The sequence below is a fragment of the Ylistrum balloti genome, unplaced genomic scaffold, assembly GCF_031769215.1.
Source record: "Ylistrum balloti isolate Yb309-2 unplaced genomic scaffold, AGI_CSIRO_Ybal_v1 Utg370822, whole genome shotgun sequence".
Lineage (NCBI taxonomy): Eukaryota > Metazoa > Mollusca > Bivalvia > Pectinida > Pectinidae > Ylistrum > Ylistrum balloti.
In genome coordinates this window covers 318,802-332,871 of record NW_026782475.1, presented here as the reverse complement: position 1 = coordinate 332,871, position 14,070 = coordinate 318,802, and the positions used below count along the sequence as shown (strand labels likewise).

General features: G+C 35.6%; 1 long non-coding RNA gene across 1 annotated transcript; it reads right to left on the bottom strand.

Moving 5' to 3' along the window:
• Positions 1-1,389: 1,389 nt before the first annotated feature.
• On the bottom strand, positions 1,390-7,394 carry LOC132558759 (uncharacterized). Its single transcript, XR_009554568.1, has 4 exons — positions 6,711-7,394; positions 6,216-6,333; positions 5,140-5,240; positions 1,390-4,684 (listed from the first exon to the last, which is right to left on the bottom strand). It is a non-coding gene; the product is annotated as an uncharacterized LOC132558759 (long non-coding RNA).
• Between the last annotated feature and the right edge of the window lie 6,676 nt (positions 7,395-14,070).

Here is a 14,070-nt window from a genome sequence, read left to right as displayed (position 1 = left end):
TGGTGTAGTATTTACCTACGGTCTACAAATAACTCCAAAATACTCTAGGGAATTCGAAATCTTGGCCTTTTGACCATAAAAAAGACGGCTTATCTATTTCCGGTCATAGTTGACATTCATTATGGGTTTTTCTTAAATGTGAAAATTGAAGTTCTCACGAGAGTTGCAGACATCATCACTACTAATTTTAGTAGAGTACTACTGAATAACTTCACATGTGAACTTGAAATAGTGTCGAATTATACACTTCGTCTACAAAGAAAATGTTATGATACAAAACGCTCACCTTCTCCCTCACACACCCTCACTGGCTAGGAGAGTTACACAAAGCTCTTTTTTGGATGAGCAGCATGCTGTACACTCCGTCTACAGAAAAAATGTTATGATATAAAATGCTCACCTTTTCCCTCACTGGCTAGGAGTTACACAAAGCTCTTTTTTGGATGAGCAGCTTGCTGTACATTCGCAATGCCTCGAGAGTTACAGGGAAGTGCTAGACTGGTTCACACACCACTCACAGCATAGAAGAGCTATACGCGAGTAATTTTTGACTGAGCAGCTCACTGTACACACGTACGTACAGTTGAGGAGGTATTTCGACATGCAAGCTGCAAAAAGTACAAAGAGCACTTTTGTGGTGCACCTTTTAAATCCATATATGCGAGGATATTAATCCAAATATACGAGGTGCGCCCCATATCACTTTTGTTAATAAAAAAGAAAATGCACGTCAATGTGGAACAAATCATAAAATATATCGTGCACGAATACTGCGTCCAATAAATGATAACCAACGTTTTTCCAACAATATATTTGTCAGTTTTCATGAAAGATTGAATTGTAAATTGTGTGTTAAAAATATGGTGGATTATGGATTGTCCATGAAGTCTAAAATGACCTGTTTGGCACGGCTGATGCTCACAATTAGGTACAAGTCATCCCAAAAGTCACAGATGAATCAACTCCGATATTGTTAACCGGACGATTTACTTCAGATATAACAGTCAGCAACTTCCTGAATTTAAAGGTAATTTAAGCCCAAAATTATGGACAAGTCATCCTAGACGTCGTGGACGAATCACCTCAGATATTCCAGACGGTCATATGCTTGAATACAACAGTTGAAGCCCACAATTATGGACAAGTCTCCCAAGAATTTACGAATTATACTCGGGTATTGCCAAATGTACAAAAAGACCCGATATATCTGCTATCATGATCATAAAATATCACAGTCAAACGAATTTTTTGTAAATGATCCATTTACAATCATTGTACATAGAAAACACTTTGGTTGAAGTTTCAACAATACAAAACATGAACACAAAAGGTTTTTTTATATATTTATTTAATTTTTCAAAGTATTTTAAATAATGATTAATAACCTTGCGCACCTTACACACCAAAGCACTTGTACACCTCATGCATCTTATTGTACAATCATCACCCTATGTACAATTATAAATAGATATAAAGTTGATTTATTTTACAACAATTGCGAAACAAGTTATGTCAACTTATACTAATCACTCTTGTTAGCCCTGATGTAAGTGCGCGAGGGGTCTTAGTGTGGGAGGAAACCGGAGTACCCGGGGAAAACCCACGTGGTCGGGCAGGTGACCCCTTAACCTTTTCACGTTCTTTCCGGGAATCAAATCCCGGTCGGCTACGTGAAAGGCGAGTGTTACCACTGCGCCTCCCGACCACCCATGGTACAATCATTATCACATGTACAACTATTATCATCACTCATCACATTACCACGTGCATACTCTTCATCCAGTCAACATCGTGCCATGTACAATCATGATGTAATGTACAATCATTATAAATAGATATAAACTTGATTTCTTTTACAACAATTGCGAAACAAGTTATGTCAACTTATACTAATCACTTTGTTGGCCCGGATGCAAGTGCGCGAGGGGTCTTATTGTGGGAGGAAACCGGAGTACCCGGGGAAAACCCACGTGGTCGGGCAGGTGACCCCTTAACCTTTTCACGTTCTTTCCGGGAATCAAATCCCGGTCGTCTACGTGAAAGGCGAGTGTTACCACTGCGCCTCCCGACCACCCATGGTACAATCATTATCACATGTACAATTATCACTCATCACATTACCACATGCATACTCTTCATCATCCAGTCAACATCGTGCCATGTACAATCAGTATCATCCATGTACAATCATTTTCACTAGCTCAGTCATCGTCACTAAATATACAAGTACAAACTTTTACACCCACACATACCACAAAATGAGAAAAAACAGAACGTGAATGTATTGAAATATGGAGAGAGTTTACTGGGCTAGAGGCAAGATCTGATTTAATTATCCAAAAACAAAGGTATTCTTACATAATTGTAAATTCAAATTTTCAACATATACAAGAGACCCATGGGCCAAAGGTCATCTGACTACAAAACCTTACCCATGGTCAGATGATCTAAAAATGACAAATTGAAAACTTCCTTTTCCAGATCTGGACACCATTGAAGAATTTCAAAAAATGTAGAACTATTTGGTAGCAACCTTACTCATATCAAATCTTCCAATTCTTTGACCAAAATTTCAACACTGCATGATAGTGTCCTGACAAATGACCCAATGGTCTTTACAGTCACCTAAATTCCATTAACATTGTTTGTGCTGTGTTACATATATCACATAAATCATCTTGATCTTGTTAACAATTAACTGTCATCCTATATTATGGATTCTAATAGATTTTGAATTGGAGAAAAAGATTCTATATAAGCTTCTGACGTAATACCCCTCCCAAGGAAAAATGCAAGGATCATGAAATTCATAATTTGAGTTAAAGCATCTCAAAAACCCTTTCATCTATTAAAAGTATTTGATTCTTCATATCTGTGGAGATTTTCAAAAATTTGATTCAATTCGACACTGCCAAAGTCCCCTAGGTCGGAGACAGTACTTCATTCCTTTGGCCATGAAAATATCTACCAAATTTCATTAAAATTGGCTCAGGGATTTTCAAAAGTAAAAAATGTATATTGTTTAACAATATATGGGCAAAATGCAAGAAATTCTTTACAACTCTTTACTATCTAGTATGAAATGCTGTTTAATTTAAGTAATAACTACCCAGCCAATGTTTTATAAACAGGAGGCCCATGGGCCTTAAGTCTTCTGAATATAAAGACCTATATATGAAAGGACAAATAAGCCCAAGATAAACCGCTCAACTACTCTACAGCATACAAAGATACTGTTTGGTCATAGAAACATTTTCTGCAAACTTAAAATCATATTTATACATGCTACTACACAAATGCCATTATTCCGAACCTATTGCTTATTGAAAAAAAAATCAAAGAGATCTTTAACAAAGGTCAAGGTCAATTTGAAAACGATTGTCCTTCATCCACGAACATTGAAAAACCAGTTTCAACAGCCTTGACCTTTTTGTTATTGACAAGAAGTCAATAAATTAAAGATTGCAACAAATTTGACCCTTGTGACCTTTAAAAAGTGAAAATATGAATAACATGAACATAATTGGTAATTCATTCCAGCATACTACGGGCCGGTTATCAGAACTTTTTGGATATTAAGAAATCCATTTAAAGATTATTAAACATTTATCCCTGTGACCTTGAAAATGGAACAAGGTCTTCCATTTGATCAAACATTCTTGACAGGAATTTTTAAATACTGAGCATATTGAAATACTGCAAACTTAGAAATTCATCCATCCATGGTCAAGTCAATGGAAATATCGTATTCGTTATCTACAATTAGTATTGGCACATTTTTCTTCCTTTTGATTAAAAACTAATCACTGTTTCAATGCTTGCAGGTGATTTTTCATCAAGAGACAATTCATGCAAGATACAAATCTGCATTTGCTCTTTCTTGACGTTTAAAAATACTTTTAATCATTTATATTTTTGGTATCAACAATTTGAAAAATAGAAGTAACTCCATTGAATGTTTTGTGTATAAAAGTTCTCCACAAAATGGAGCTGTACATTATAAATATATACAAAACGAATATATATATATTCTATACAAAACTGTACTATGATATATATACACACACCTTGATCCTAGTTTATTCAAGATTGTTGCATGAAGGAATGACAACGGATGCACAAGATGTTAAAAATTTATGATACAAATCAAGTGGTCAAAATTAAGTATTAACATAAAGAGCCATGTTTGACAATGTTAATAAAAAGTTGGTAATAAATGACTTCACATTAGAACTTTGATCAATCCATCATCTACAAACTGCTCCCCAATGATGACAAGACAATCTCTTGTAGGTTTCTGACCCACAATCAGCTTTTCTACAAATTAGAACAGCAGAAATAGCATCAAAGAGTTTTAGAGTTTCCGACCTGCATTCAGTTTATCCACAATTATGAAAGTTTTTTTTCCAGTACATCTTCAATTTTTCTTTTCCAAAATTTTTCCATCATTAACCCTGCTTGGGTCAATTGCTTTCCCACATTGATGTGGTGTTGGTCTTATTTTTCTGTTTCTTGAAGAGCAGCAGACTTTCGTATTTTTTATGGGCTTCGATATGTATTCAAATTTTTTGGCGATATCCAACACAAAAATCACATGGCTCAATGGCACCTACAATGTCTGGTGATGTCATGTGTAAATCCTCATTTTCATCCAGTTCAGCGAATGATGACTCTTGGATAAGGCCTGTAATAAAGATATCTTCATATAATAATGGCCACTTCAGTCATTTTATTTCTACTTAATTGTTTTAAACTCATATTGTTCAGATAGTTATTTACAGTCCTTTGGCAATGTGAAAATATACAAAAAATACTGGGTCTAGGTCATGAAGGTTAGAAGGAAGGAATTACTAAGCCTGGTGATAACAAAATAGTGTTTTAAGGTTATTCAGAAAAGATGGTGGTCCAAGAAAGAATCTGTTTTCATTAGAACTGATGCACTTTTCATTACTAAAATATTTTAATTCACACTTTTAGTATAGTAGTAATGATTCTCTGGTGTGTCAGAGCAGGAAACAATACTAGGACTCAAGATTGATGTACAGATAAAAAACTTTGAAATATTCTTTGGATTAGTAAAAATTTGTTATTTTATAAGTTGAATTGAAGCACCATCAATCTGATTCAAAGGAAACAAACCTTCTATTTGGATGTCTTGTAGGGATTTATCCGAAACTCTCCCACACGGTCTTGTAGTAGTATCTTGGCTATTTGTTTTTTCTAAGACATCATCTGTGCACCTGAAGCATAACAATGTTACATATTTATAAAAATCATATTTGAAATATAATCCCTATGATTGGTAGCACAGCACTATATTGTCAAAGAATTATGGGAATTTTTCAAAGAAAATAAAAGTTTATATATTATTTATCTAGAAATAATTAACATCAATTTCAAAACTTTTCCTGAAAAATATCTATGGCTGAACAAATTAGTGCATTTGTTCTTAGCCGATATTTTTGTAACTAGCCAACTTTTTCGCAATGGTTTTAAATGACATGTGTATCGGTGGAGTTTCACTAGTTTTTTTTGTTAGTGTTTCTTGCCACCAACTTTTCTTGGCCAAAAGTATTGCATTTTATCAAAAAATTTTGGCTAGAGGAAAACTTTTTTTTCAGATGCAAAACAAGGCAAAAAAATTCTGCTGATAATAGAAGCAAATTTTCAAAATCCAATATCAATGTTGCTGATCCATTTATGCCAAGTTTCGTAGCAACTGACAAATGGTTTATGAGAGAAGTTACAGGTTGATAAATAAAGTGGAACAAGAGGCTTTGTGCAATAAAGGTTAAAGGATGGTCATCAAGTGTCAAAAAAAGGTAATTGTGACACTGAATAAAGACTGTCAATACATGCATTCCATCAAAACTGTCATCATATATTGATTATTCTTATATAGTTATTTTAAGGTTATTTTCGCGGTGTGGCCATGGTGATATTTTTGTTCATTATATCACCAAAAATCAGCTTTACTGGTGAAATTTTCATAGTGTTTACATGTGATCAAATTATAAAGGACTTCCGAGTTGGAATTTGCCGAGATGCATGTGGTATGTTACCATGACAGTGTTGTTGATTGTAGCTATATCCACAGGCCTTCTTATTAGCGAGTACTATAGTTTCAGTTTGGTGTAACGCTATGTGCCTAATAAAAGGCTTGACCAATGCACCATTCATTCCAACAATTCAGATATAACAAATTAAATAAATACCTTTCCTTACACTGTGATAACCACCTGGTTCTCCACAGTTTCTTTTCAAATGTTGTACAATCTCCAATCAAATGCTCGACATCTTCCTCCTCTTGTCACTCTTTGTAGTCTTGTCAATCTGCAAATGGTTTAATAGGATATCTTGCACATTTTCTGGCTGCATTCTATTTAATGACTATTGAAACTATTGCATCTAAATACCTTTACATACTGTCCTGACACTATCAAGGTTACATGAACATTCAGATATCAACCTAGTTAGATTCATATGGGATTTTTTTCATTCTAATATTGTATGTCATTTGTATATGGAAATTGACGAAATGTACTCTTTGATGGAATATTTTGATCTTGCACATGTCCATATGAAAAAGAAACACGAGAATATTTACAAGGAACTTATGATAATTGATAGTGCTTTCAGCTGTGGATCATATGAGCGATTCATTTTCCTCAGCTTTTCAAATTCAACTTCATAAATGAATAAAATCTTACCCAATAGCCTGGAGCTCTCCAGGTCGGCTTTGATTGTACATTGAGCTTGTTAATGTCATCAGGCTCTGGAAGTTTGTGACTTTTCCTATACATCCTCTGCTGCAGAAAAACCTTGGCCATTTTGTTACTCCTGTTGCCCAGTAGATTGCCATTGCCTGCAGGAGGTCTTCCGCTTCACCATGTGTTTTTTGGTCTCTCTGTATTATTACCAGACCAAATTTTCCAGAAATCATACGCTTAGTGTCAAAGCCAAGTTTAATTGCATTGCTTGGGTGCTTGGGATTGTCGTCATCTTCGACTGAAGGAGATGCAACCAATAAGGTGGCCTCCACAATTGCATCAAAATGTTCAGGTTTCAGATAAGGACTTGACTCTTTACCATTAGGACCTAATGGAATCAGTTTCAAAGTTTTTTTTTAAATTAAGCAGTAATCTACCAACAATTTCTGATGGATAGCTGGCTCTCTTCAAATTATTCCAATTCTTCTCCATCCACTGGTTTCCTAATTGGGTGATGATACTGTTATTTCTTGCAGTCTTTCCTATATTGCCCATCTTTATTTTCCCAAATACTTCTTTCACAAAATTCCTGCTTGTGATTGGTTGAATTCTTTTGAAAAATGTATCTGATGCTGTTTAAAGTTTAGATGAGGTTTTCGTTCAACATCCTTTGTCCTTGCCGAACAAGTCTTCTGATGCTTCTGCAATTTCATTTTTTCCCCACCCAGCGAAAACTATTTGGTCATGGGCAACTGTTAAAAAGATGATGACCTTCTTTCAAGGATTATTTCACACTTTTTTTTATTGATGTCATGTTAAATTCAGGATTTAAACCTGCCTCTGAGCAAAGTATGGAGTCTGTTTTTCCTTTTTGAGTCTTTTTCTTTTTGTATCTCATGTTTTTGTGGCGACTTCTTTCTATATGTTGTGCAAAGTTGAAACTCTGATATTACAAACACCACAAAACTGATAGCTGTTATAGGCCCTATACTTTTTCTTTTTTTTTCCTGTTTTGGAGGTGTCAGATTTCATTACTCTCTTGATGTACAACTTTTTCACATCTCTCAACACTGTCTCTACATCAAGATCACTCTCATCACTCATATCATCAGAGGGTTCATTCTCAAGTTGGGACTTGTCAGTTTCCTGTTTATCCTGCTGTGACACAGTAATTGAAGATTTACTGTGAATAGACTAAGAAAGCAAGAGATACACTTCACTACATTCTGATTCACTACCTCCACTTTCCGAAACGGCGTCCCCCTGAAAAAAATCCCAGTTAGGATCCTGTTCTAAATAGTTCTCTATTGAAGTATTTTCGTCCTCATTTATTTCCTCAGAGACCTCGAAAAGAGGGCATTGGCAAGAAGCTGTATGAGAATGAGGTTTGCAGATGAGATCTCAAAAATAGGCCATCAGTCAGAAGCTGTATGAGAATAAGAGGATAGAAGATGAGACCTCAAAAAGAGGCCATCGGCCAGAAGCTATATACATCTCCTGCTGCAGTCAAATGTCTACATAATCCTCCATACATCTACTGCTCTAGTCAAATGTCTAAATATCCATCCATACTTCTACTGCTGTGGTCACATGTCTTTAACCATCTATACATCTACTACTGCAGTCACATGTCTACATAACCATCCATACATCTTCTGCTGCAGTCACATGTCTACATAACCATCCATTAATCTACTACTACAGAAGCTGTATGAGGATGAGAGAATAGAAGATGAGACCATAAAAAATACCCATCAGCCAAAAGCTGTATAAGAATGAAAGATTAGCAGATGAGACCTCAAAATAGGCCATCGGCCAGAAACTGTATGAGAATGAGAGGATGAAAGATGGGACCCCAACAAGAGTTCCTCGGAAATGTATGTGTCACCTGCATAAAAGGTCATGGTCACCCAGAAATTGTGAACTGGATGTGTAACGATCAACCATAAAGTTGTAATACCAAATTTCATTTCTATAACTTGAAGCATAAAGGGAAAAATGCGCAAAGCAATATTCCTGACAAAGGGAGATATCACTGCCAAGAAGGGTTACGGACTGCCAAGAAGCGAACACTGTGCATAACTTTTGACAAGAACTCATATACAAAATTGCATTTTCATAACTCGAAGCATAACCAAGAAAATTCCAGAAAACAATATTCCCAAAGAATTTGAGTTCAATGGGTCAAGAAGAGTCACAGAGAGCTGAGAATTGAACTCGATCTGTAATCTTCCACCAAGAAGCCATATTCATTATGTTAACTCGAAGCATAATTGGGAAATATCTGGAAAACAACATTACCAGAGAATTTTTTGAGTTCAAAGGGGCATAACTCAGCCAAGAAGGGTCACAGACAGCATATAGCAAATGTCATTTCCATAACTCAAAGCATAACCAAAGAAAGTCAAGAAAACAATATTCCCAAAGAATTTTCTAAGTTGAAAGGGGCATAACTCTGTCAAAAAAGGTCACAGAAAGCTGGGAATTGACCTTAATCTGTACCCTTGCAACAAAAAGTCATATGCCAAATTTCATTTTGATAACCCAAAGCATTATCGAAGAAAGCTTGGAAAACTTTCATACGGACGACGATGCCGCCTTCTTCTCTGGTTATATATACATGTATTTATAGACATGCATAAACATATGAATAATAACAAACAATCTACTCAGTAATAAAAGGATGTTTGTCTGTGTACATAGAAAATTAAAGATGTAAGCTGTTTCAAGTCCTTACTATGTGGAGGCCTCTTCAGTAAAGGACCACTTCTCTAAGCTACCAAAAAACAGAAATATTAAAAAAATAGATTACACAAATCTATTCTGATATCAAATATGAAATTTATTTGTTACAAACCTGCACTCTGCATTCAGTACAATCTCACTAATTACATCACTTTTACATGTTTATAGTCAATAAGACACAAATAGATATAAAGTGCACAATTCTTTACCAAATTTTAAATTTTAATTTTTTTTATTTGATGTTTCAATATATAAGTACCTATAGGGTTCCAGATGTATTTATTTAACATTGATTATGCTCTATTTGTGCTTAGGTCATACCTTTTAGTATTTGCATATATTTGCATATATTTTTAGTATTTGCATATATTTGCATATATTTCAGTATTTGCATATACTTTGAAGATTTAAAAGACTGTGCTGCTGTTTCATTACAGTGTTCTACTGCAACCGTTACTAATGCAGGTATAGTTTCATATACATAAATGAACTGATGATTAATTTATATTTATTTGACCTCTGGCCTGATAAAAGGTCACAATCTTGTGACCTAAAATGCTGTTCACTTTGGACATCTTTTGACCTTTGACCTGATAAAAAGTCACAATCTTGTATATAATAAAAAAAGAACTTTACATGACATTCATTTTGACTTTGTGGTGCAGGATGTACCAACCAAAACATGTACTTCTGACCCACAATGGGCAACAAAGATAAAAACTGCAAGTTTAGCAAACATTTAACAAATTTTGATTGAAAAGTTGTCCAAAGTTAATTTACTGGAGATTGGATTAAGGGTGAACCACACATTTACATGTTCTTTACAATTAGTCCCTCTTTAAATACTGTCTCCCTTTAATTTCAATGGGTGATGCACAATATATAACCATACATATATTTCTCCATAGCATATCACACACAAATGTTGACATCATGTAAATCCAAAATTCCAGTATCTAAAATCCTTCAGATTCTTGAAGGTTTCTAAAATTATATTAAAACACCAGACATTGTTGATATAATGTAATTCCAGATTAACATATTTCAATATTTTTGCCTGCACCAGTTGTCACTGGGATATAGTTCTGAACACCTGCCTCTGTTACAGGTAGATATCAGTGAGTACACCTGTGTTACAGGTAGATACCTTTTTGTACACCTGTCTGTTACAGGTGGATACCATTTTGTACACCTGTCTGTTACAGGTAGTTACCATTTTGTACACCTGTCTCTGTTCCAGGTAGTTACCATTTTGTACACCTGTCTGTTACAGGTAAACATAATTTTGTACACCTGTCTGTTACAGGTAGATACCATTTTGTACACCTGTCTCTGTTACAGGTAGTTACCATTTTGTACACCTGTCTGTTACAGGTAGATACCATTTTGTACACCTGTCTGTTACAGGTAGTTACCATTTTGTACACCTGTCTGTTACAATTAGATACCATTTTGTACACCTGTCTGTTACAATTAGATACCATTTTGTACACCTGTCTGTTACAATTGGGTACCATTTTGTACACCTGTCTGTTACAATTAGGTACCATTTTGTACACCTGTCTGTTACAATTAGGTACCATTTTGTACACCTGTCTGTTACAATTAGATACCATTTTGTACACCTGTCTGTTACAATTGGGTACCATTTTGTACACCTGTCTGTTACAATTAGGTACCATTTTGTACACCTGTCTGTTACAATTAGGTACCATTTTGTACACCTGTCTGTTACAATTAGGTACCATTTTGTACACCTGTCTGTTACAATTAGGTACCATTTTGTACACCTGTCTCTGTTACAGGTAGATACCATTTTGTACACCTGTCTCTGTTACAGGTAGTTACCATTTTGTACACCTGTCTGTTACAGGTAGATACCATTTTGTACACCTGTCTGTTACAATTAGGTACCATTTTGTACACCTGTCTGTTACAATTAGGTACCATTTTGTACACCTGTCTGTTACAGGTAGTTACCATTTTGTACGCCTGTCTGTTACAATTAGGTACCATTTTGTACACCTGTCTGTTACAAGTAGTTACTATTTTTGTACACCTGTCTGTTACAATTAGGTACCATTTTGTACACCTGTCTGTTACAATTAGATACCATTTTGTACACCTGTCTGTTACAATTAGATACCATTTTGTACACCTGTCTGTTACAATTAGGTACCATTTTGTACACCTGTCTGTTACAATTAGGTACCATTTTGTACACCTGTCTGTTACAATTAGGTACCATTTTGTACACCTGTCTGTTACAATTAGGTACCATTTTGTACACCTGTCTGTTACAATTAGGTACCATTTTGTACACCTGTCTGTTACAATTAGATACCATTTTGTACACCTGTCTGTTACAATTAGGTACCATTTTGTACACCTGTCTGTTACAGGTAGTTACCATTTTGTACACCTGTCTGTTACAATTAGGTACCATTTTGTACACCTGTCTGTTACAGGTAGTTACCATTTTGTACACCTGTTTCTGTTACAGGTAGTTATTATAAGTTAGCCACTTACTGACCCTCTATAGAGCCATAGAGGATCAGTAAAATTTATAGGGGGCCAGGGCGGAGCCTCTACGATTTTCTACGATGTAAGGGGAATAACTTATTCTTGTCATGGTTTTTTCGAAAGACAAAGGAAGCAACTGTATTCAACATCATGGCCGAAGAGGCGATTTTGTTAAGTAAAACACAGTTCATTTTCCGAAGCGATTGATGTGGTCAGCGCCATTAAATCAAAGAGACCCCCTATAACACCATCGAACGGGACACAGTGACCCACTATCGAATTATAGTAGGTCACCATGTGACGTCTCTCGACCGATGATTTTAGGACATTCTAGCCCAAGGTGCGATAAATTGTTATATTCTGTCAGTTTATCTTGAGCGATAAATGGTTATTTGGCTACAATTGGTATAAATCTATGGAACAAAGCAGTGGATATCACTCAAAATGGACTGGTAGTATCCCTAGAGGGTGGGGATCAACAGATGTACCAATGATGGGGGATGACCCACAAGGGGACTGAGGGACAGGGTCACAACTTCTTCACTTCACATTTGTTTGGCAGCATTCAGGGGAGTGTAGATAATATATTTGAACAAATGATTGTGCTGACCTTCCAGGAGACAGAGGAGTAGGGTCTAAATGTACCTCTCTGCAACCTACACTATTTAACATTTATCACGATCAGTCAATCAAACATACCTAAACTTCCAATCCATCCTCCAAACTAGGGCAGCCATGCCAGGTAATCAGCTAAAACAGATCCAGTACGGTACAGTCAGCATTTTGTGAATCCCCAATATCATCTTCATTAAACCTCGCAATCATCATCTCCATGAAACCAATCACCATCACTGCCATAACCATATCAATCCCTGAAACCATCACCATTACATACAACAGCTAAATACAGCCATGTCAGGTCAGCTCATCCCAGGATCCACCTGTAAGATATTATTCTGAGAAAAATTCATACTCAAGATTATCTAGGAGGGGGTGCATCCATGACGGTTATCAGAACAGTATCTAGAGAACAATTGTCTGAAATATTAGGAAGGAGATACATTTATGAAAGTCATTAGAATAGTATGTAGAGGGTATTTTATTCCGAAATATTATGGAGAGGGGCATATAATAATTCTATACTGTGTGTTCTTTTACTTTAAAATGTTCTGCATCATATTTTGGAAGTCAAATTCAGTATTACCTATACTTTGTGCCACACACGTACCTCCCTTTACACTTCATGTAAAAGACCAAAGACCATATAGTTCCCCTCTGATAAATGATTACTCAGAAATGCAACTGGTCAGAATCCATCATCCTGGAAGCCTTGAATCCTTGACAGTTTACTGACAACAATTACAATGCATACAAGTCTTTATTTCAATATTTCAGGAACCAGTCTTTGGCTCATTAGAATACAAAACAAGAAGGAAAAAATCAGTCGCTCTATCATTTCATTTATTATGTCACATGTAGCAGAAAGCATCAGGCTTTATAGAATGTGTACAAAAACAAGAGGCCCATAAGGTCTGTAACGCTCTGGATCTGAAAGCCCACCAATGTCATACATGCCTATAGGTTGGATATTTTAAATATTTCCAAATTAAAGCTCTGTCACTTAAGCTCTTTGGTGGGGCAAAACCAATGGGTAAATTCTTATACCATTACTGTCTTTATCTCTTGATGTCCGTTATTGCTATATTTTGTTAAATATAAACCTCGTTCCCCCTAGTTATTTTTCTGACAACCATCATTATATGTACCCCTCATAGATAAATGATAAATCTTCAAATTGAATTTCACAGTTGGCATTCACATTGCTCATGGATGCAGATTAAAGGTAATTCATTGTTCATGTATATAATTTTTAATATTCGGTTTATTTTGTTGTAAGATGATACAACTTCTTTGTTAATTCACATGTCGGTGTGGCGAGGAAATGAAACTCGGGACAAAGTTCATAATTATTTTCGTTTTAATGCACCGACGCGAAATCACAGAGTCAAGGAAAACAGTCGCACATGCGCATACGAAAAATACACAACATCACGACTGCACTATTGTCAACCTACCCAGGTTTATTTGACAA